The 24,326-nt window shown below is 42.3% G+C and overlaps 1 protein-coding gene across 1 annotated transcript in view; it reads left to right on the forward strand.

Annotated features, from left to right (window-relative positions):
• Positions 1 to 13,137: 13,137 nt before the first annotated feature.
• The window catches only part of C1QTNF7 (C1q and TNF related 7), a 44,303-nt gene continuing 33,114 nt past the window's right edge, over positions 13,138 to 24,326 (forward strand). The window contains exon 1 of the mRNA XM_072336101.1: positions 13,138 to 13,603. The gene's annotated coding sequence lies outside the window, so the exon portion shown is untranslated. The remainder of the gene's footprint in view (positions 13,604 to 24,326) is intronic.

Genomic DNA, 24,326 nt, shown 5'->3' on the forward strand with positions numbered 1-24,326 from the left:
AAGCCTCATTCCTGCAGCAGTGCTGACCTTCATCACCATTCACTCTCCCTTCTCTCAAACACTCTCATGTTTTTACAGCTGCTTCTGTATGGGGAAGAAGAGGGAAGCAGCCTATGTCATAACTTCACCTGCTGCACAAAAACTTGACTCTGCTTTGACCCTCCCAGAGAAGAGTCAGCTGTCAGACTGACCAGTTACAAACCCAGGCAATCGGTTAATGTTTTGCAAAGGGTGCTCCTTTCCTTGTTCTGTGCTCTACGTAGACGCTTCACCCATAGATTTTCTTTTATCTGCAGATTATAATAGCTGGCATAACTTTACTGATCAATCTGCAGGTGCTCAGGTTTTGGGTTGGGAGACTGCTGCATCCAGCCGTGCTGCAGTTCTGGATGGTGCCTGTCAGGCCAGCTCCACGGCACGGGATCTTTCCATTCCAGAGGATTTTACCCTTTCTGTTTTGCCAGGAGGCCAGCTCAAAGACGATTAACTCAGTCACTGATCTGAACTCCTAGATGTTGCTATAACACTGCCGCTAAGCAAAGGCAGCCTTTGATTTAAGCAGTGAAAACAGAGTGGGTGGAAATATCTCAGGATTCGACAGTCTGCCTGTTTTAAAACTCATTCTTGGTGCCCATAAATTATGTTGATATTAAAAATCAGCTTGGAGCAGCAAGAATATGTGGGGGGATGTTGTCCCTCCCCCTGCCCTGTTCTTCCACCTTGCACTGTGCTCACATCTTTCCATGGGATGCAGCATTTCCAAGGTTTCATGCGAGAATATTTTGTGCTTCTATTTGCGGTTTCTGAGAGAGTTGGTTTTTTTTTTTTATGCTTCCATTCTGGGTTCGGGAAACAGAAACACAAACCTCTGCAGTTCCTGTTTATACCGAATGAATTTGCTTTAACCTGATAGTTTGTTTAATTTACTGAACCTTTAGCTGTAACACCTGCAAGGCACAACCTCACATCACTTTCCAACAAGCACGAAAGAATCCAGCAAGGAAACGAGTTTCCTTTTTTTTCCCCCTTCTTTCTCTTCTTTCTTCAGTGCAGCAAAGCTGCTTTTCAGTAAGGATGCCAACATTTTCTCCGCTCCAACAATGAGTTTAGTGTGTTTGGCTTTGGGATGTGAGGATTTTCATACAGTTTATAATCTGGTGTTATTTAATGGTAGTTTTACAGGGTTATTTTCCTGGGCCACTTGGAGATTCTGGGCAGCTCACAAGAATTCTCTGCAAGTTTCTGTGTGCCTGCTATTTGCCACGCACATTTGTGCTTGAAAACGTGAGGGCAAATTGGGCTGGGTGATAGAAAGCCTTTAACTCATAGCCACAAAGAAAAGCCTGAAAATATGGGCTGATCTGAAAGACTCAGAAGCCTGAAGGCAAAGGAAGACTCTCACATTTATTGTATTTAACATTTTATCACTTAGGGTTGGGAATAGCTGGATTCATGAATTTTGAATGTTTGGAAGTGCTGTCGTTATAGCCTACATCAAATGCAAGTAGCAATAATCAGATCTGTTCTCTGGAACTCGTAGACAAGGATAAAAAAAAACCAACAACCCAGAAATTACTTTTAAATGTGCAAATGAGAGCTTTTCAAATGATCAGATGAGTAAGAGAGAAAGAGAGGGAGAGAGAAAAGAATGACGCGAAATAAATTTCAATTGGTGCTGCAGACAGTTTGATCATATATTCCAGGCATGTCCGACCGAAGCTGTTACAATAAACCCTTGATGCAAAAATGGAACATGCAGTACAGGTCTATAATGCTAAAAATTAGACATATTATTTTGACAGAGGTCTGTCTTATCACTGCATTTCAAAGGGTAAACCAAAATACGTTATGCAATAAAAACAACATATTTAAGTGTTCCAAGGCTCCGAGCTGCATTGAGCCCTGCAGATGCAGCATGCCTGCATGCACGCCAGCCAGAGCAGGCTGTTGCAAAATTGGAGCGCTCTTCTGTGCACATCACTGGTCTAGTTTTGCTTTACTTGTTTTGAAGATAAAATAGCCTGTCAGCTGCAGAAATTAGAGGTATTTGAACATTACTTTCACTGTAATTAAAAAGTCCTTCAGAGTTGTCACGTAGGATGTGCCTGGGATATATCTTCTGTGCCTTCTAACTGAATGACTTTTATATGTGTTAATAATTAATCTATCACTTTTTTAATGCTAAATGTTAAAATAGCTGTATTCTAACAATTTTTTTTTTTTCACCATTGTCACAAATAAGGCACATGCAGTAGTTCCACATCTGTTTTATTTTCCGTGCTGGCATGAATATTCTAAATCCAGTCTGAAAACTATCATCTCCCTTGCTTTCTCTGATGTACCCTTCAAAACTTGTGAATCTCGTAACAGTTTATCTGAATTTTGGTTATGCTTTGAGTTCCTTCTCTTTACTGTGGCATGACAGCGGGGCTTTCACAAGCCCTCCTTGCCAGCCAAACACCTCAATAATTTGAGTCTCAGTGATATATCATCCCTTTTAAATGAGCTGTTGAGCTGGAGATCACGTTGCCTACATCTCCACGTTGTCCTAAAGACCTCTCAGCAATATAGTGGGTCACATTATGTAAGATGAACTGTAGTTATACTGCATACCCAGATTTGCACTAGACAGAGGCCAAGTTGTGTGTGTCCAGCCCTTCTTCCTCCTCATCATCCTGGGGATCTCTACTGGATAGGAGGTCATGGGGGTAAGTCTTGTGGGTGGTAGGTCACAGCATCAACCATTCCACAACAGAACTGCACCAAAGTGTCCTGGGGGGATGAGTAAGGGAGCAGCTGGACTGTACCAGTGGAATTTCTTGCTTCTGATGCTCTTTCATAGCAATCTAACATTCCACTTTCACAAATAAGTTTCTTATTGAAGTTTCTGTATCATGTTACTGATTTAAATTTTCGTAAGAAGAAACTGCAACAGAGCACTGTGAGCTTGATATTACTGAAGTAAAATGAGCATTTGATCCTACTCAGGAGACTTCCAGGTGCTGTCAGGGACCTTGATCAGCTACTGAATTCACATAACTGCATATCCAGAAATAGAGAGCTCTGTGATACACTAAGACCATTCTTAGAGTGAAATGACAAGCCAAATTACATCTTAGCCTTCACCGGCAAGATAGAGATGTGCCACTTAGCTGCTGCTGAAAATACCAGGGGGATTAAAATCTCAGCTCTCCAAATGATAAATTGGAGATGTTAACAAAATTAGAGAAGAATGTACTTCTTTGAGCACCAAGGCTTTGAAAGCAGACCGATGACCTGCTTTCTTCCTCCCCTGTTTTCGAAGACCATGCTGTATAAAGTTTCCCTGATCCAAACCCTGAACCTAACTAACCCTTCAGCTTATCTCTGTTATTTGAAGGTCATGCTGTTGGCATATCCATCTCCATAATCAGGAATTTATTCCCCAACTAGTTTAAAACTTCAAGGAATATGGACAGATGTATTTTCTGCTTTTCTCCTCCACAGGAGAGGATGTAGCATAAAGATTCAGATCTGTTTCACATGCACATTAAATCCCCTTTAAGATCTCTCTTTTCTTCCCTCTGCAGCTTTACCTTGCTTCCCTCTCCAGCCAGCAGATGCCTCTTGATCCTTGCAGGCATTTGTAAGCTCCTCGGGCCTTTTTCTCTGCACATCTCCTGCAGGCTGCATATCTTCCATCTACTCACACCAGCATGCTTCCTTCAGTTCTTTTGCTTGAAGACTCCCACCAGAAAAGCACCATGACGTGCTTTTCTCACTCTGATCCAAGGCATTTCCAAAAGCCTGGAAGCTGAGAAGGTGCCTTCAGGAACATCAGGCTTAGAAATGCTGGGCTGGCTTTGCTCAGGTCCCCCCTCTGTGCTAGCACAAAGCTGGGCTCAGATCCGAGATTGGTCTCAATACAAGGACATAAAGCGGTTAGAGTGTGTCCAGAGGAGGCCTTGGCACTAATAACTGAGTGCTGATGGTGTTCTCAAAAGTGCCAGCAGAGGGCAATACTAGGCAGAAAAAGAGCTGGCCTGGCCTGCCGGGCACGAGCTGCAGCCGCCATCAGGCCTCTGCTCAGCTCCTCTGCTCTGGGCTGGAAGAACCAGTGGACTTCAGACGCTGCTCGGACATCTCGCCCTCCAGACCCTTCCAAATCTTTGTAGGCCTCCTTTGGACACACTCTAACCGCTTTATGTCCTTATATTGAGATTCCCAAACCTGTATCCAGTGCTCAAGGTAAGGCCACATTTGGAACATCCCAGAACTTTGAACTGCATTGAAAAGCCAGGCTTTGAAATGCTTGAAATGTTCGTTGCATCTTCCTGCTGATACCCAGACATCTCTTTTTCTGCCAGACACAGCAGGAGTTGTGAAAGGCCGCTCCCTGCCAGCAGGACAAGGCCCAGGGGGCACCCTTGAGTTTCACATTCTCAGAGATATAACCCACAGATGATGTCTGAGACATTCTTGGGAGAAGTGATTTTGAAGGCTCTTTAAAGGATATTTGGAAAGCAGAGAGAAATACCTGCTTAAAAATAGCAAAAATACCTCATAGAATTGGGTCAGTTTTCCAGGTGTTCCATCTTTACACTAAGGACAGTCTTTTAGATGAAGAGACAGTGTCTGAAGAGTGACAATTAGAGCCATGGCCTTGCTGTCTACGTTCTGGGGCCATCTGGGAACCAATTTTGTCTCTCAGAGATGAGCCTCATACATGTAAGCCCACTCAGGTACTTCTGCCCCAGTAGAGGAACCCTTAATGAGCCCTGTTATATGCTACAAAGAGGCGCAAAGGGCCATTAGTGCAATTATTATTTCTTATCAATTCCTAACGATGTAACCTCTGACCTACAGCTCTATTCCTCTCAGGCTGTTTGGCTGCAGTCACTCAGGAAGCTTCAAGAAACTTTGAAAAACAGCACTATAGACATGAGCAGTCTCTCTGGTGTACGCAAGGATAAATATTCACAGTGCAATTAGTTACTGTGGAGTTGTACTGTCCAAGAAATATAAGGGGTGGAGATCAGGGAAATTCTGGAACCAGAAGAGAAAATTACTTGGAAATTTTTAAAATAGAAGCCCTATAGAAAGCAGGTCACATGGGACAGGGAAAAGAAAGAAGAAAAGAAAAAGAAAAAGATATGCTCGTTTTTCAGCATTAAATGAAATAACTTTGTAATTAAAAACAGATTCCCAGAGTGCTGGTCTGTTTACTCTCTATAGATGGAGTGAATTAGCAATTGGTTAGGAAGCACACATCACAAAAAAACCCCACAAACTGGACATAAAATAAGCATACATAAGGCTGTATTCTTCCTATTTAGACCTTCCACATCCACACACGTGTGTCTCTTCATCTAAGACTATGCATTCGCATCCCTGCTGCAGTGAGCGAGCCGAACACCTCAGCACTGGCCAGGATTGCAACAGAGATGGTCTTTGCAGCTTTCCAGGGTTTGTTGCTGCTCCAACTTCTGCTTTCTGCTTTTCCAAATTCTTTGCTGTTGTTCCTGTTATGTTGTACCTTCATTTCCAAGCAGTGAAGCCTGAGCAGGACTGCTGGGAAACCTGCATGGAACCCTGCCTCCTACCCCAGTTCCACTGTCCCTTCCATATCCCAACACAAAAGCCCAAGGGAGCCCCAGAGACACAGAAGACATAGAGTTGATGGAAATCCTGCTTGGCCCCTAAAGCGTGGAGAAAGCTGTATTTTGATAGCAACATTTTTTTGATTGCCTGGATCCATTATAGCAGTTTGGTCTGCTTTGTGCCTCTCTCATCCTTAACCCTATGTGAGACCTTCAGATGAAGTCCACCAATGGGCAGCAGGCATGCTACAAGCTTTGTTATGGGAGCAGTAGACTAGGAAGGAGCAGGGTTTTCAGAGCCCTTTCTCTTCTGGTGCAATATCCTGGCCAGAGCCAGGCTGGGCAGCCTCTATCCCTCCTGCAGAAAGGGATGCTAAGACTCATGACACTGTGGAAACAGACCCTAATGTTGTAATCTTCCGCTTGAGGCACTCCAATGAAAACCTGCAGTTACTGTTAGAGCCTTCAGCTGTTCCTGCTCACTGGAAGCACCATGAACTGGGGTGTCTGTGTCACTCCTGTGCCGGGCAGTAAAAGATGAGCTCATGCATTTGGCCACTCCTCCAGGCATGTGTCATTTTACATCCTTAATTTCAACTTCTGTCCTTTTTGATGCACGTATGAACAAATGAAAGGAAGGCTTTTCTGCTAATGAATACATATGCTCCAACTTTTTAAGATAAATTACTCGTGCTGATCAGTGCTGTTATGCTACCTCTGTAGTTTTAAGTAGTCAGGCTAATTGTGACAGCAGCGATTTGGTTGTTTTGATTCAGATGTTTCATTTCAGAGAGTTGTCAGCTATATTTTGTTACCATTAGTGTCAGAGAACTCGTACAGGTCAGGAAATGTGTATAGCCAACAGCCTACTCACTTGGAAAAGCATCCATAGACAATAAAGTTTTATGAACAGAAATTTAATGGCATGGATCTTTCCAGACTTTCCAAAGAGACTGAACTGAATTGATTGTTTTTGATGCTGAGCCCTTGTAGTTAGGTATTCTGCTGCTAATGCACATCACATCCTGTTCCACTGCTGTATAACGGTGCCATCTGTAATCAATCGTGTTTCATCCACCCTTTGCTCCAGGGGGTGGTATCAATTAACAATTAAAAGAATCTTCTTTCCATTTAAAAGAAGAAATGCCACCCTCCGATAGCAGCTCAGCAGCTGGAAAGTCAGTCTATCAGGCAGATGGAGAAGGAACAGCAGAAATGAATATACATGCGTATATTCATATATAGCGTTGGGTTTTCTTGAGCAGTTGCCATTTTATCTTGGAGTAACCCTTGAATCGTTTGCAGGAGGATGTCAGATAAAGCTCTCTTCAAACCCAAGCAAGCTGTATTTGCAGTCAGGGAGAACCACAGGGTGCCTAATGTGCAAGGCTGATATTTACTGCATTACGAAAATAGCTCTAAAGACTGTCTGGCTGTCTCATTGCATGAACACACCGCTGTACTCTGCTGCTGCCCCTTCTGCACAAGAAACACACTGATCAAGGGCTACATGGGGTGGGTTGGAAGAAGGGACACTTTCTGAATTGTGTAGAACAACTGCCCTTTTCAGGGAAGAGGACATTTTCAGCTACTGTGTTCATAGAAAACACTCTCATCAGAAAAAGCAAATCTATATGTTATGTTTTTGCCCTCCTGGTTATGCACTGCGTGAATTCAGAATGATTCCTATCCTTGTCTGAGGTAAACAGTCTTTTCTTACCCAATTCTCTTTGACTGCAGGGAATAATTGCTAGAACATAACTGTAAGATTTGAGACCAGGTAACTAGACTATGAGCCATTCACATGCCATTATTTCTGGTAGACATTCAGCACAAATTGTCATGTACACACAGTTCAAAATAAACTTCTGTGTTTGAATTTCTTTTACAGTGAGCTTTTCACCTATCTTCAAGCTCAGTAGTACTTGAAACTCTTTCATAAACAACCATTTTTAAAGGCCTGTGGTGCTTCTCTGCATTTCCTTTAGTCCTAAAAGCCGACTCCTCGTAAAACATGATTAGTACAGATGCATCCCTCCATATCCAAGTGGTAATGTTCTATAAATAACATTTGTCCAGGCAAGTTTTATATGCAGGCTTAGCACTTCCCAGAGCCTGAGGAAGTTCAAGTCCAGATCTCCTGCTGTTTGGAAGGTTGCTTGGCCACCAGCCTATAGGCTCCTCTGCCTACAGGACAACCCTCATCCCTCTGTTAAAGCTTTGTCATTCTGCAGAGGAGAAGTTGTGATTTCAGGGGCCGCTGAACAAATGGGAGTTTTATTTGCTCTGTATCATTATTTCCTTTCTTCACAATCCTGGACAAAAGTGAGGATGGAATTGTCAAAAGAAATAGTTTGAATTAGACATGGCTCACCAAGGAAAATACAGAGTTTGGTCTTAGCTATGTTAAATGAGAGAAGTTGTCAACATAGTCAGAAATGAACTAGAATAACTAGTAAAGCTTAGATCACTGTGGGAAATAATAGGAACATTGACTGCTTTCTACCAGAGATTTTGTAAGATTATTTTCTTCCCAAAAAGATTTTTCTAAAACTGTAATATAGTCATAATTTGTCATCAGACATGAAGTTCAGGCACCTCAGGCACTTTTTCAGATTCTACATACTCTTCGATGTCCAATATACTATGGGAAATACAATGAAATATATCCTGTTCCTAATTGATTCCTTTTGCATCACATTTTTCACGCAGGCTTGGCTGTTGGCCTTTCTTTGCTAAGTGAGGGTTTCAACAAGTGGTGAAGATGGATGGCTGAACCAATCAGCTACAGAATATGCAAAAGGTCAAAGCACTCAGCTAGCACATTGCGGGCTGCTTCAGATAAATGAAGCATAATAAATCGAATAACTTTCTCTTTGAACAAACAAAATAAGGAAACTTGAAAGTAGTTCAAGCTGATGTTTTCTTTATGACTTGAAGTGCTACATGTATAGCCCTTTGGAGTGTGGAATAGGATAAAAGTCTTTTCCTGTCCTGTCTGATTGAAAGAGAAGATAGGAAAAATAAGTAGTTTGCATATGTGAGGTTGAATAGATTCATGCCGTATAAATTAAGACTGGTGTGTGCATGCAGTGAAAAGTTTTTGTCCTTTGTGTATGTCTGTAGCATTCTTCTTCATGGGGGTTTTGAATGAGGAGCTTGTAGAAACAACCTCACTAATGTACCCTTTTGTCCTGGGCAATAAAAAGAATAAAGCCAGAGGTTGCTAAGTTCTCCAGTACAGCTGTCCTCACTCTTATTGTTCATGATCTCCAATACCAATGAGCCCTCATCTCCATAGAAATGTTCAAGCCCAGGGTTTAATGTGTTGGAGGAGCAGCAGTGGGGCTGGTAATTCACCCATATTTGTAGAGCACTGACAGTGGCATCACAAGCAGCGTGGATAAAAGTGGAGGTACCAAAGCACCAACGCCACAGGGACAGCAGAGCTGGCTTTCCTGCAGGTACAAACTTCTTGCTTGGCATAGAGAGAGCTGTTAATGGTGCTCAGAGGAACTGTTTTGTTTCCCAGTACTCCCAAACCACTGTGTGGGCTAATTGTAAATGAATCTGTTACTTTCAGGCTTATCTTTCATTGCTGCTGGGCTTTCACTTGGCAGAAGAAAAATAAATATAAGCTATTCTTATTACACTGTCTTGAATACCAAGCATGTTTTCATTCCATCTGGCTAATATGAGTAGAAGATAAACTGGTGGCCTGTTTCCTCTTTCTCTTCCAAAATAAAGAAGAGTGATAAGCTGAGGCCTCATGGAGAGGAAGCTGAGATGCCTCTGGAGTGTACGGCTGTATAGCCAGCACTGCTTTTTGCTGATGTTAGTGTACAACACTACACATTTCAGGAGCCCTTTCCTATTCGTCAGTCTCACTGAGTTCCCAGCAATGTCTTATGTCATCAATACATTTCTGCAATTCAGTGCTCTGGCCTATAAGACTCTTGATGGAAAAGTTTGCCATTGAAGGAAAGGGGAGGGGAAAATTAGCAGGAGAAAATCCTTCGTCATCTTGTGGAGAAGTATGTAGGTGAAGTGGGACTCCAACTGAAGTTTTAACTGCTGATAAGTAGTGGAAGAAATGGAGCTGCAGTGCTCTACCCTAGTAAGACTTCAAGCCTCACTGGGTTGATCTGATTCACTGGAAGGTGAGAAATGCAATGTGGTGCACCACTTGCAACAATTAGCACTCCATTTTCAAACAGTACATATAGTACTGCTGTTCCAAGCTGCACCAAGCAGATTTAAATCCCGTGTGTTAGCTTTGCATTGGTGACTAATGATTGAATAGAGGTGCAGAGCTGATTTTAGTTGGGTAATCACATTGGGTAAATGAGCTTTAGACTGTGTTTCCTAGCAAATTTAGGCTAAGAATAAATTATACTCGTTTGAAAAATCTGAAGCCCTGTTGGAGTTGCAGTTTGCATTCCATACAGATACAAAAACACATGTGGAGTTAATTCACTAGATTAATCCACTAGATTAAGTAGGTCCACTGGGACCTAGATGCCTCCCTGAAGTGTGCGGTCCTAGCAGCCACCAGAGCTGTGCTGTTTCTCATGGTCATATCCCACCCTGCAGCCATTCACTTGTTGGACTTCTCCAGTTGGATGAACCAGAATACCTTAAAAACAAAGCAAAAACTTTGTGTGTTTTGGCATCATATTTTCTTGTAACATTTGATTTTCATGTAGGGCACTGGACAATGGCATATTTCTGTTTACCTGAATGAAGTTCATTCACATCACTGCAGATGAGGAGAGAGTAAGGCTTCTGGCTGTTAGCAGCTTTGTGACTTCCTAGAGTGCATTGTGCTATATGAACCTTCTCATTCTCTCAGTACCAAGATGAGTGGTTGATATTAACATTGTGACAACTGAATTGTATATTATCTGGATGTAAATACAATCATCCATAACAGAGGAAAATCTTAAATCTCAGTATCAAAGGATGCTTCATTTTTTAATGCCTTAAAGTTGTATTCCTTCCTGCCAGCAAATCAGTTGCCTAGTGGTTTGCTGCAAGAGAAGGGTTTTGTTTGATTCCTGGCTCAGATACACGTGTTGGAAATGTCCTTGATACTTATTAGGAACTCCTGAATCTTAAAATACTTTGGTCAGAGAAAGAATTAAAATAAGCCATCAGAAAAACATCCCAGCTGCTTTTCTCATGGGAGGATAAAAAAAATGACAATTTCTCAAGGATCTGATGACTACAATCCTTGGAGCACATTTTCTCATGATTCTTATGATTCTCTCATGTATCTATCACATGAATTTCTATTCTTTTGTATTCAAGACACTGCAAACTATTGTGCAATAAACGTCCACATGTATATGGCTATATGAAAACTTGTGTTCAACAGCAAGACAAGAAGATAAATACAGATAAATCCAATATAAATTCCTGACAGTCTTCTCTATGTCACTAATAAACATTTTTGTGTTTGTTTTTTTTTCCTCTGTGACAGGGACAATATCCTCTGCGGTCCCAAGGAATGAATGGGAATAAGATGCAGCAGCTCGTGTTTTCCTGGACTGATGCAGAAAGAAGTGGGCATGAGAATGAGGGCAGCGTTCTCTGAATTCAAGGTAATTACTATAAGCATGCCAATACAGGTTTACAGCGTTGCCTGTGCCTAAAAGGATATAAATAATTCCTGCTCACAAAATGAAAATTAAGACACCAAAACCACTGAGCTTCTACATTGAAGTGATATGATAAGGACAGAATTAGTATTTCACTACACTTTTGTCTGCAACAAAGTTCACCAGCAGATCATTAGTTTGTACTCCATCGAAACAAATAGCTTTCCTGAAATCCTTACTCTCATCATTGGCAGCAATATTTTGTCTATATTGATTGAATGCACAGGATCCTGTTTTTAATTCTTACTTAAAAAATTGAAATATTTAATACATAGGTTGCTACAAAGCTAATGCCTCCTATTTATTTCCATGAGAACTACAACAGATACGCAGATCGCAATAACACTATTTGATAGAGCAAATTCTCAACTACAAACACTATTTTTTAACACTGTCACCACCATTAGCTCTGCATTTTTGCTCGAGATGAACAAGAGCCTGAATGCTGCACTTGTAAAAATTCGTGCCAGTGGAGGTGGTCTGTTGTAATTGTCACCACTGCTGAAATGCACCACCCACTGCCTCACTGAGCTCACATCCACTATTCAGCCTCCATAAACATTCAGCAAGCATCAATGAATGTCAAGGGGGGCGTTTATTGTTTTCCACTTGGAGGAATTCAGTGACCTGCTTCATCCACACTTCCATGTCAGGAGCCATTTTCTCAGAACGCCCCTCTGCTGCCGTCTGCTGCGTGGCAATAAAATGTAACAGAATGTTGGTGGGAAGGTTCAGCTTCTATTGCCATTCCACCAACATTTGCCTCTGATGTCATAGGCCAATATAATAAAATAGGAGGCATTACTTTTACAGCAGCCCTCGTATTTCAATGTCATGTGAATTAGAAAATTTGAATGAACAGGTTGCATTTTGACTTCAGCTGGTTTTGCCGTGTAAGATTGATTTCCTCTTTCAGGTGTATCAAACACTTGAAAGATTCAGTCTAATTCAGTCTAATGAGCCCATCTTAGCATATGTTAATTTTGCAAGAAAATATGTCTGACAAAGCACAAGTCACTTGCTAATGGCAGCAGTAATCCTTATGCCATGTTAACATGAACAGATCTGTTACGTAGACTTCCAAAAGTGCTCAGTATTCCGGCTGGTTATTCAGGATCCTCATTTCAAGACAGTACCGAGCATACGCATCTACAGAAGTACGCTATTGTACTAACATGGAATTTGGGTGCTCAGAAACTGAAATTTCCCAAATCACAATGTATTATAGTTTAGGCCCACATATTCATGACTTTTTGTTCGCTTAAATTTAGCTGTTCTGCAGAGAACTCATATTTGTAAAGCGGGGACTTTATCAAGTTATAAATGCACATCATGTGGGTCAGCTGTGGCTGGTTGAAATAAATTCCTCACAACAAGGAGGAATTATTCGCCTTTCATATGAGCTTAAACAGCTCTTCTGCTTGAGTGATATTTCACGTGCTCCACTATCTTAATGTGAGCAAAGCAGAACAGTCATCTCCAGTGCGTCGATGCCTTTGGAAGTCATGCCTCTATTATTTAAAGCTTGGTGGTGTCTCAGAAGATAGGATAGCTGCCATGACTTTCTTTTGAAAATCTCTAAAGTCATGAGGGACACATTTAGGATATCAGTTCCACCTCTGAGAGAGGATCACCCTGCATTGCAGCAGCAGCAGCAGAAGAAACCCAGGAGAAAGTCACTGGACCTATCCCCAAAGCCTCAGAGCAAGGACTCCTGCCTCAGAAAGTATGGGGAGCCTCCCTTCGGATCTGGGGAGCAGGCTCTTTTGGCAGCTCTGAGCACTCGGTGCATTTGAGGCTGTTGCTTCTTCCTTCACTTTGAGGCAGATGGTGCTCCTCCCAAATCCCACGCTGAGGGGATGACATGCCAGAAGGAGTATGATTTTTTTCCTCTTTGTGTCTTTACCGAGGGGACGACTTAGCTGATAATGCTTTCCAAAGATGATATAACATTACCTCGGGGAGGCTGTGCTCCATGTCCAGCTAGGAATCTGTCCCACCTCTTCAGTCCAGAGCACACGCTTGCTCGTTGCTCCGCAGTATACATTGAGCTCCTTCCAGCAGGAGTTTTATAGCGAGCAGACAGTTGCTTTAAATTAGAGAAGTTGGCAAGTGTCCGAGGAAAGGAGTGGGAGCTTATTTAGCTGAGACAGGCAGTTACAAAGCTCAATACAAGAGCATCAAGCTTCAAATAAGTTTTCGTGAAGTACATTGTCTGTCATCGAGGCGTTCAAATTGGCTTTAACGGATCTGGAAATACCAACAATTACCTGTTGGCTTCAATTTACAGCTCTTACGGCACGACCCAAAAGAAAGGTGTTGCTTTTCCTGGAAAAGATAGTTGTCATCTACTCGAATGTAAAGGTAAGTTGCAACAGATTCTGTTTTCTTATTCTGACTTCCTTTCAAAGAAGGGAAAATAACTTTCAGGAAAAAAAATGCAGGTTTTTGCTGCATTAAAATATTAAAAAATATTAAAATAAAATATTATTCTTAATACAAAATTGCTGCATCCCATTAAAAATCCGTTGCAGTGGTCCTTCTGTTACGTATCTTGAAAGAACGAAAGACTTTGACATGTATGCAAATAACCTTCCTGTCAGAAATTACCAGACAGAGTTTTTAAAAGTCAAGGACAATTTTCTGGTAAAATAAGATATCTTTATAAGCGTCCACCTTTCACAAGGCTTAGGGTGATGTAACTGCTTAAGATCTTTTGAAATATTTATTTCTGTTTAGCTTTAATCTTGCATTCCATCAACCCAAAATAGAGATTATAGGCTTTTTCCCTCGTGAATGGTTCCAGCATCATTCCAAGTATTCACTTGAACCTTTGTTGCTATGGTTTCATAGAAATTTGTTTTGCAAAAAAGAGATCTGTAAATACCGAGTAAATCATTTTGCTTCAGGGTTCTGCTTTTGCAAAGTTAATCTCTTGATTTTAATTTATTAAGCCCACCCCAAGAAAAAATCCATTTGTTATTCTGGTGGGACGTTTGTTCTGTTGTGGTTTTCCTTCCCAAGGTCATTTAACTTTTTGTGTTTCCACTGCTACTGGCAGCATGCTTTGAGGCTATATCCTACATACAGGGGAGAGAGTGGGTGTTGTTAAATAGAGTGTAAGTGATTGAACACAACCATGGTCTGAGTAGGTGAGAGTGTAAGTGGATAAGCAGTTTCTTGCTCTCTCTTTTCCCCTGGGTCTCTGGTTACCATTATTCAGATGAAAGTGAGGCAACGCTTGCTTGCATGCCAGAGCTGCCCAAAACATGATACTCACAATGGTGGCTAGTTTCTCTAACCCACTCACTTTCAAGGAAATGATGAAGATTTTCAGGCTGCTGAAGTTTTAGGAAAATATGGGTGTGAGCACAGCATTACACAGCCATTAGAGCTGTGCAAGCTAAGGTAATTTGCTATGACCAGCTCTTTGGTGAATGGAGTAACAGCAACATGCTTCAGAAATCACACAACCACAGTGCGTAGTGAGTTAAAGAAACAAACCCCCCTTCTTCCTGCAATCCCCTGCTCTCTGTTCTCACTGAGTTAGATAGTTTCAGCTGTGCTACTGGAGTGGGGTTTTCCTTTCAGAGTAGGTGGAAATGCAGGGCTACCCCACTGAGCTCCCATACAGCCCAGTCTGCAGCTGTGTCTGCATGGACACATATGGACACTCCACCTATGGAATCTATTGAAGAGCAGAGAAACATGGAGTGGAAAGGGCAGGGGAAATGGCGTGGAAAAGCAAAATTGGATGCAGAGGAGCTGATACGCCTGGCGCACTGGAAAGAGGGAAAATTCTGAGAGCCTATTTTCCTCTGAGAACTCCTGAGTTAAATTTTGGGCCAAGTGGGAACCCTACCATCACCATCCTTTCTGAGCTGTGGAAAGGCAGGACTGGAGGTATGTCCAACAGAGATCAGAGGGGCAAAGACTATACAGCTGAGGGCAAAGGAAGTTCATTCCCCTTCCTCCATGGCTATCTATTCCTTATCCTGGAATTCATATTATTTCTTAACCTGGTATGCATATTATTTCATTTCCACTGTCATCTCTACATTTCGCTGTTGTGATTATATATGGTTGCAAGGTGAGAAGGTAGACAAAAATCCACATAGGAATGGTGTCCTGAGGGCTGGCTTGAGTGTCCCTTTCAGTGTGATGGAGCTGACATATCCTTAATTCTCTGTGGTATGTCCACTCACGGGTATGTCACATGTGCTGGAAAGCCTAATGTTCAAGGTCCTTACACCACTGCTACAGCAACATTACACATACTGTCACTGAACGATGAAATAAAATCCATGTTCCCAAAGAGACACACTGCAGATGATAAGAAGCAGAAAACGTAACCTCAGATCTCACCTTCTGATTCCTGCAGGTTACTTATCACAGATACAAGAAAGGTCAGACCCCACTTTTAACTGCTGATGTGGATTTTTTGTTAGTTGAAAGGACAGCAAAGCAGTTGTGTGATTTCCTTGGCAGAAAACACTACACACTCAGCAAGCTTGTCTTTTGTGTTCAAACAGGAAGAATAAAGGCTGCATTTGAGATAATTACTGGGCATACTTAGATTTTAATGATGGGCATCGGGCTGCAACTGTCAGCAAAATGTTTTCATCTCCGCTCATAGAGTCTCTAAATTAAGAGGTGCAGATATAAAAAGTAGATTCTTTCTCTTTGGAGCTGAAAAATAAATCCAGATTAGTCTGATTTCACGATGTTGAAGTAAATTGTTCAGGTTCTTCATATGTTAGGATCTAATTTTTAATTTGGAGAAGCAGTGTGGATCTGGTTTTAGGTGTCTAGTCCTTATACTGGATGTGAATTGGAAACTCATAGTAATGAAGGCAGTACTGTGAAGGACCTGACTCAGTACTTCAGAGGGGTTTTACAGTTTCACTAAATGCTGAGCAAGAGGGGGTAGAATCATAAGATTAAATAGTCTGCACAGTTCTGTCAGGTGTAAGCCTTGGGAAGGGTGGAAGTGTTAAGTATAAAACCAGATCTTACTACAAATAATAAAGGGATTTAAAGGGAAAGATTAGGCTGTACATAATGGGAAAATGCTGCTGGCAGTGAGAGGTGTGTGGTTATAAAACAATCTGAGGGAAAGAGGGGAAAAGTCTCAGTGCCTGGGATGTTTCACTTTGTCTGGGCAAACCTTGAAGTCTGTGGGGAGCAATCTTTCCAAGGCCGATAGATGTGAGAGTCCATATGTTGCGCTGGCTTCAATTTATTGGCTTGCGATCAGTCTATCTACTGGATTTGTCTTCCTCATCTGTATAGCATCTCTCAGCCTCAAGCGTGGTGCAGCCTACAGAAGTACAGGCCAAGTCTCCAACAAGATTTAATTGAGATACTTGGCTGTGTTTGGACGCTGTCAGGCCACCCATCCTACTTTCAGCTTTATACTCTCCCCTCCCCCTTTGGAGCGACCCCAAACTCAAAATCAGATGCCCTGCTATAAACAGGAACATCTGGTAAGAGTCTGAGGTTAAAGCTGGGGAAGGAAGGAAACAGTTCCATAGTGTGAAGCCTTTTAGGATATATTGTAATGCAGTCCTTTTTATTTCTTTGAGGTTTTTTATATTCTTTCAATAAATATATTTTCTTTCAGCAAAAATGATAGTGAAGGAGGATATTAATAAGGAAACAGGACCTGAAATGCAGTTTAAAAAATGTGCAGTAAGAACAGGGAGTGATACTGCTATGAAAACAAGAAGGGCTCATAGGGCAGAGCTGAAGAGGTGTGTGTCAAGCCTGTTCACCCCACCTCTTTCCTGTTGTCCATTGGGCCTCATTGCTGGCACCAGGCCAGTGTGGGGGACCTGATTTAGGAGCTGCTGAGTGGGACCTCCCATTTCTTTTTACACTTTGGGGAAAAAAAAAAAAAGGGAGAACTTTTTCTGTATTGGTCCAGGAAAACTCTCCATTTTCTTGGAGGGAGAACCTCCCTCTTGATGGAACACGTGCCTTCTATTCTTGCTTGCTGTTAGGACTGAGGACCAAAAGTCTTTTCCCTTTTCAGCAGTCCATAAAAACTTGATGTTACGCCAGTCTTTTTAGCCCTGCACTGATGTTCCTGCACAGCTCTGGTCTGCTGTGCTTTCATGTACCCAGGGAATAATTCCACACCCTGACACATCCAGGCTGTTGATTCATGTCCTTTTTCACATATAATTTCTTTTCATTGTCACTGAACAGTAGAAACGTGTCTCTTAGGACTTGACAGAGAAACACCTAAGTTACTATCTGCATCCATTTCTCTTTCTGGACACTACGATTATGTTTTGTTTCAGAGCAATTGACTCCTTTGAGACTTTACAAGGTCCAGTTATGCATGGAAATGCTCTGCAGGTTATCTGCCAGAGCCTGAACTTTTTTGGCCCTAAACCACAAGAGCAGTCTTTGATCACAGCCCAAGTTTAGAAACTCTCTCAGTTCCACACACATTTACTTGTCTCCAATATGTCTTCAATTCTTCTACCCTTTTCCTCCCATATATGACCTATCTGGTATTCTCATTTTTGTAGCCCTGCAATTTTCCTGATGCTTCTGTATACTCACCCAGGGATTCCCCCTTCACCACATCCTTGAGGGAGCTCTGGAGAAGAGATCCTGTTGGCATCCACTCCTTCCTGAAGCCATGGTGGTCACTGGGCAACCCAGTAACCCCTGCTCAAATAATACGGGAAGGCAGTTTTGCTCTCAAGCTTCCAGTTGGCCAATTTCCCAATGGCTGGGAGGAAGACCCAGGCTGCTTTGGCCTCTCTGAGTTGCTGTTGTTGTTATTCAGTGCAGGAGTTCCTGCTAGAAAGTGGCCAACATGTCTTGAACACCATCTTTGAGGAGGGGCAGCAAGAAGTTGTTCTAAAGAGAGGTAATGATTTTTGGATGGGAATAGGATGGTCTACATTCCTGCAAAACAATTCCCATAAAGGCCCAGAGTGCAGGCCTACTCCTAGAGGAAGAAAATGTTCTTTTTTATCCTCAGTCATAAAGGAAAAGAAAGGAAATAAATAAATAGAATACCCTATTCAACTTTACTTCAGTATTACCTGAATATGTATGAGTGCTCCCTGTAGACATGCAAAGATCAAATTCCCTCTAGTGCATTGCAGCATGGGCATTCAGACAGGAAAATAGTCTAAGCACAACAAAAGTAGTTTTGGCAGTTATCTGTAAAACGTGACAGCACACCTGCCTCTCCCTGCCCTCCACCCTCTGAGAACAGGTTCTCCCAAGGGTGTCTTTCCCACTTGGGTGGCTGAGTGATGCTTTCAGTGCTGTAAGAGAACGCTGCACCGAGCAGTGAGGTTTTGGCTTCGTCAGAAGAGTATCAGCTGCATTTCACCATCTTTTAAACTTTATAGTGGGGTTATACTGCTTTACATGGGCTCAGCTGGGGCTTTCTAGACTTCTTTAAGCAGAACCGTGATTGAAAATTCCTGTGCCTGGCATTTCTCAGATAGAAATAAGCTTACATTGCATCACAACTCAATGATGCCTCCTAAATCTCCAGGAGGTGCCCAGCTCATCATACCTGTACTGTACAGCCAACAAGAAGTGACTCTGCTAGGGGTTTCTTGTGCTGACAGAAAGAGACCTAATGGGTTATTTGGAAACCTTGGATAAATGCAGATTATCCTCAAACCTATCTGGAAAAGACAGCCAGGCAGAAAAGTAGGGCATTTTAGCAGCAGGAGCTGTCTGCTGGAAACCTCTTGGCATCAGCTACTCCCTTTCTCCAGGCATGCTCTGTCCTTGCAGTCTAGGGCTGTGGACTGAGAGTTTTGATTGTCAAAAACTGGATCAAAAACCTGACAAGTGTGTGTAAAACATCTGTTACTGCTGTCCTAGTAAAACTCTGCAGTGAGATCCAGGCATCTTCAGAGGGGCCACATAAGGGGATGAAAGGATTGGGTTCATCATGGGTGCAGCTCCACGGATGCCCAGGTTATATTTGGTTTGCTGCATCTGGCAGGATTTTGCCCAAGCTTTCCAATTCTGCAGACAGTGGCACACATCAAGGTGGGCTGTTCTCATACCTCCTGCATGAGGTGAAAGCCCGTGCAAATGCTTTAACACAGTGCACCTCCTGGCCATTTTCAGCCTGCCTCAGGGATCTGGAAGTTGTATCATCCCTCAGGAGATATGCCAGGGTTGTAAAACATCTTAGTCCTCTAAACTGGCACCTTTTCCCTCATCACAGGGGATGGTGGGACTGTGCTCTCTGCATGCGATCAGTGCCATCACTGCTTATGCTTGAATGACCTCTGTGATTATTTCTGGAACAAGGTCTGGATTCCTTGTGATTAAGACTAGATGATCCCATAGCAGAAACAGTTTTGCTCGCATGGAAGAATTGCCAAGATACCCTTAAAAGGCAGGATCTGCCTAGTACACGCTGCTGGAAACCTTCACCGCTGCTGCAGTCTGCCTCAGACACCAGCCAGGCACAGCTCTGCAGCAGCTGTGGGCCTCCTCTACCCAGTGAAAGACCTAATTTTCCTGGCCTTCACAGTTGGAAATGGGCAGGACCATGCCCAGTCCCTGGGACCCAATCCCCTCCAGCATCGCAGCAGCTCATCCTGCAAGTTTGCTTTACGTGCTTCCTTCCCAGTGTGTCAACGGAAGCAGATGTTTCTAATTTATTAGTAAAAACAAACAATCCTAAAAATATGCAGCAGTGGGGGGAGAGCCGAGAGGGGGCTTCCACTTAAAGCTCATTTATAAATTGAATAATTAATGTTAATTTGTCCAGGAATGAAGTCAATGTGTGTCAGATATTGTTACCAGCGCTTCCTCCTTGTCATTTTTGCAAACCCTTGATACTGCTAAACAAGATCTTTGAAACCTGAGGTAATGAGATGCCTTCCTGTTCTGCTGGCCAAAAGTGCCTGGCACTGCTTCCTTTAATCAGTAACTATAATATTTATCTATTTAGACTGTAGGAATGTTATTTTTGTGTAACAGGCACTTCAGCCCTCTGTCTCGTCAGTGTCAAAAGCAGGCCTGAATGTACAGCCCTTCTCGCTCCTGAAGACATTATTTCATCCCCAGCTGTCTGAGAGCAGCAAAACAAAGTGCCCAGGGAGACCCAGAACATTACTGGTATCACCTGTAAAAAGAAGCAAGGCCAGCAGGTTGAGGAGGTGATTCTTCCCCTCAGTTCTTCTTTCAAGAGATCTCACTGGAGTGCTGCATTCAGCCCAGGTTGGCACCATATGATCTTTAAGATCACTTCCAACCCAAAACATTCCATGATTTTCTGATATGGTAGCAGTGTAGCAAAGCTCAGCTAACCTCAGAGAGCCTGAGCATTTGCATTTACATGGAACCTTCCAGCTTACAAACAATATATGTACCCTACTTCTGCTGACACCTACTTCACACCGTCCTTCTCTGCTGCATGAAGTTTGTTTCATTATTCATTATAAAAGCCCCTTTTTCAAGTAGCTTGGCACCCAGCCACACCATGGCTATCATGCACAGGCAGAACTGAAGTAAAAGCATTGCAGTAACATTAAAAAGACCTTAAAAAGACCTTAAAAAGACACAAGAGCAACAGTAGCTTAGTTTTGCAGAAATGCTTTATTATGGAGCTGCTATCAGAGGCCTCTTCACCTTGGGTGTCTGCAAAACTTGCTGTGCTGGACAAAGCTCATTTCTGTAAGAAATGGATGATCATACTTACTTAGTCCCTCAGTCACAGAGTCATAGAACCACAGAATGGCTTGGGTTGCAAGCAACCTTGAAACCGATCCAGTTCCAACTTGGTGACATGGGCAGGGTTGCCACCCATCAGATCAGGCTGCCCACGGTCCCATTCAAGCTGGCCTTGAACACCACCAGTGATGGAGCATCCACAGCTTCTCTGGGCAGCCTGTGCCAGCACCCAGAATAAAGAGCTTCTTCAAAACATCTAACCTAAATCTCTTCTCTTTTAGTTTAAAACTCTTTCCCTTTGTCCTGTCAGTATCAGACAGTGTCAGAAGTAATTTCTCCCTCTTGTATGTAAGATCTCTTTACGCACTGGAAGGCTGCAATCCTTGGAGCCTTCTCTTCTCCAGACTGAACAAATTCAGCTCCTTCAGCCTGCCTTCATAGCTGAGGTGCTCCATCCCTCTGATTATTTTTGTGGCATCCTCTGGACCCACTCCAATAGCTCCATGCTTTTCTTGTGCTGGGGGCACCAGGCCTGGGTGCAGTATTCCAGTTGAAGCCTCACAAGGGCAGAGTAGAGGGGGCCAGTCACCTCCTTCACCCTTGTGGCCACCCCTCTTTAGATGCAGCCAAGGATAGAGGTGGCCTCCTGGGCTGCCACCTTACAATGGAATGGTAGTAAGGCTGTGGAGCGATGCTTCAATGACCAGAACTCTTCTCTGCAATGTCTTCTGTGGAGAGCAGTGTTTGCTTGATGTTCCTAACCACTTGGTCTCTGATGAAGTAGCAGTACCTTAAAATGAGTTTTGCTTTCAGGTGAAGATAAGCCTCACAATGAGAGAATGAGACTGTTCTTGCTTCTAAGCATCTAGTCTTCATCCATACCTCTAAAAGGCAATGCAACTTATTCCAGAATCCTTTCTGACCTTCGAATGGAGGATTGCATAGCTCCTGACAGGCGTATTCAGAGCACTGGTATATGATTGAGATGTGCTTCTGGTGGATTTTAATGGTATGTGTTTACATTCTTAAATTATATACTCAATGAAGCATTCAAAAACAAATGTGAGCTTTGATGTAGTTATAAATAGCTGTATGTGTGTATATATATACAGAGAGAGAGAGAGATGTATATATATATATACTTATATATATATATATATATATATATACACATGCTTCTACACATTTTTGAGCCAGAACTCCAGCTGGTGTCAATTCAATTATTGAGCCTTTACAGTCCATATGGCTGTAACAACTCATGTCAGCTCAAGATCTGTCCATTCATGTTTCAGGACTGAGAAGATGTATGGACTAGATGGGGTATACTATGGGTTCAAAAATGAAATGCCAGAATTCTTTATTTTTAACATGTAATTTAAAGCCTCAAGAGGGATTTGCAACTCTTGAGTTCTTGACTTTTAATCACTAGTTCAGATACTAGCTGAGACCACATGAATGAATGGCATTTTGTCTCACCTTAATTGAGATGTAGCTACAGTCGTGACTTTGCTGGCTTGGCAGGTCTGGACAGGTATGCATCATGATTTTGAAGACAGGGGAGTGGTAGTATGGAGGATCCACATCCACATATGTGTTGAAAAGAACCATAAATGGATAGCTTCAGGAAGCAGAAAAAGTCTAGCATAGATCAGCAACCCACACTGTATTTTATTTTTCCCCAGATGCAGCAGATATTGTTGCCTAGCTACATATATTAGAGGGAACCATGCACAAATAGTCGTATTCACCAAAAGTAAGATGTAAGATTGAACTGAGAGTGCCATGCATATAAAGCAATTATTTAAACACTTTCATTTTAGTTTTTGTATTTCAAGACTATCTTGTCTTTCAGTTTGTTACAAGCTGTCCTTATGTATGAACAGAATTTCAAAATAGAGATTGGTCCCAGATGTCTTAAGTATGTTTTTCCAGGCCTGCAATTTAAATAACTTACAGCAGCATTCACCTTCATATAGTTTTTGATCATTATAGTATGAATTCTCACTGACAGCAGTGGAGATCACGAGGACCTTTCCTGGTTTTCAACACCAGGTTTTACTTGTTTGGATTCCATTCCGGATTGTCAGATGTTCTGTGTGTTAAAGAAAACCACTCATTTGATGATGTGTAGTACAGCTGCCTACCACATGTACAGCAGCAGCATTAGCACTTTTTAATTTTCCCCCTCTTTCAGCTCCAGCAATGGGATCTATTACATAGCTAACATCCTACAAGTGCTGTGTAACTTCAACCCTTACCTCAGAAAATGCTCCTTAATAGCAGGCTGGCTCATAGGGCCTTCCTCTAGCCCCTACATTTAAAAGAAAGAGGAGTGTCCAGTAGGTAGAAAGCCAGTCTGGGAGATGAATGCTCAGTTTCTTTCCCTGCATAATCTGTGATCTGTGGTAAATAAGGTCATCCTTGTGCCCTAGATCCATGTCTGTAAAACAAGATATTATTATTATTATTATTATTATTATTATTATTATTATTATTATTATTATTATTTCGCTTCCATGATGGATAAGTATAATCAAACGATCAGATATGCAGTAAGTTTGCAATCAACTGGGATAAGGAGTGCAAAATGCCTCTGGATAGTAATCATTTAAATACTGATCTCAAGCATAGTGATCATGGCCCACTTGAAACAGCCTGCCTCTGTCACAGATCAGCTACATCATGATGCACTGAACTCATTCAGTGCAGCTCTGTGTCTTCACTAAAAGTACACATGGCCTCAATCTGAACCTTGAAAATGTGTAAATGCTTTTAGGTAGGAATAAACCTCCAAGGAGCCAAGGCAACCCTGAATCAATGACATATTCAGATGAACCACCTACAGGTATTGAAAATTGACTGCATTGGGAAATAAGCTCTATCTATAGTTCACATTTGCCCACCATGTTATCTGACATGGCCACAGGTTCAGTGTTTCAGCCCTTCTGGCCCAGCTTTTACAGGCAAGACTGAAACTGAGCCTAGTGTTTCCTACTGACTGTGCATGTTGTATTTCTCACTAAGTAGCCAACTTAAAAACATTGCAATGCAACACTGGAAATAATCACTGAATGGTTAAAGTTGGATGGGATCTCTGGAGGTCATCTGATCCATTCCCCATCAAGAATGGGGGGCTCAAGAAGGAATGTCTGAGGTCAGATCCAGATGGCTTCTGTAAATCTCCAAGGAGGAGATTCCTCAGCCTCTCTGGGCAACCTGTGTCAGTGCTAAATCACCAGCATTTTTGATGTTCGGAAGGAACCTCCTGTGTTCTAGTTTTATCCCCATTTATTTCTTCTTCTCCTGGAGCTTGGCTCTATCTTCTTTGCATCCTCCCTTTAGGTATTTCTATACATTGATGAGATGCTCACCGAGCCTCATCTTCTCCATTTTGGACAGCTTTCTTGGTCTA

Source organism: Excalfactoria chinensis, chromosome 4 (assembly GCF_039878825.1).
Source record: "Excalfactoria chinensis isolate bCotChi1 chromosome 4, bCotChi1.hap2, whole genome shotgun sequence".
Classification (NCBI taxonomy): Eukaryota; Metazoa; Chordata; class Aves; order Galliformes; family Phasianidae; genus Excalfactoria; species Excalfactoria chinensis.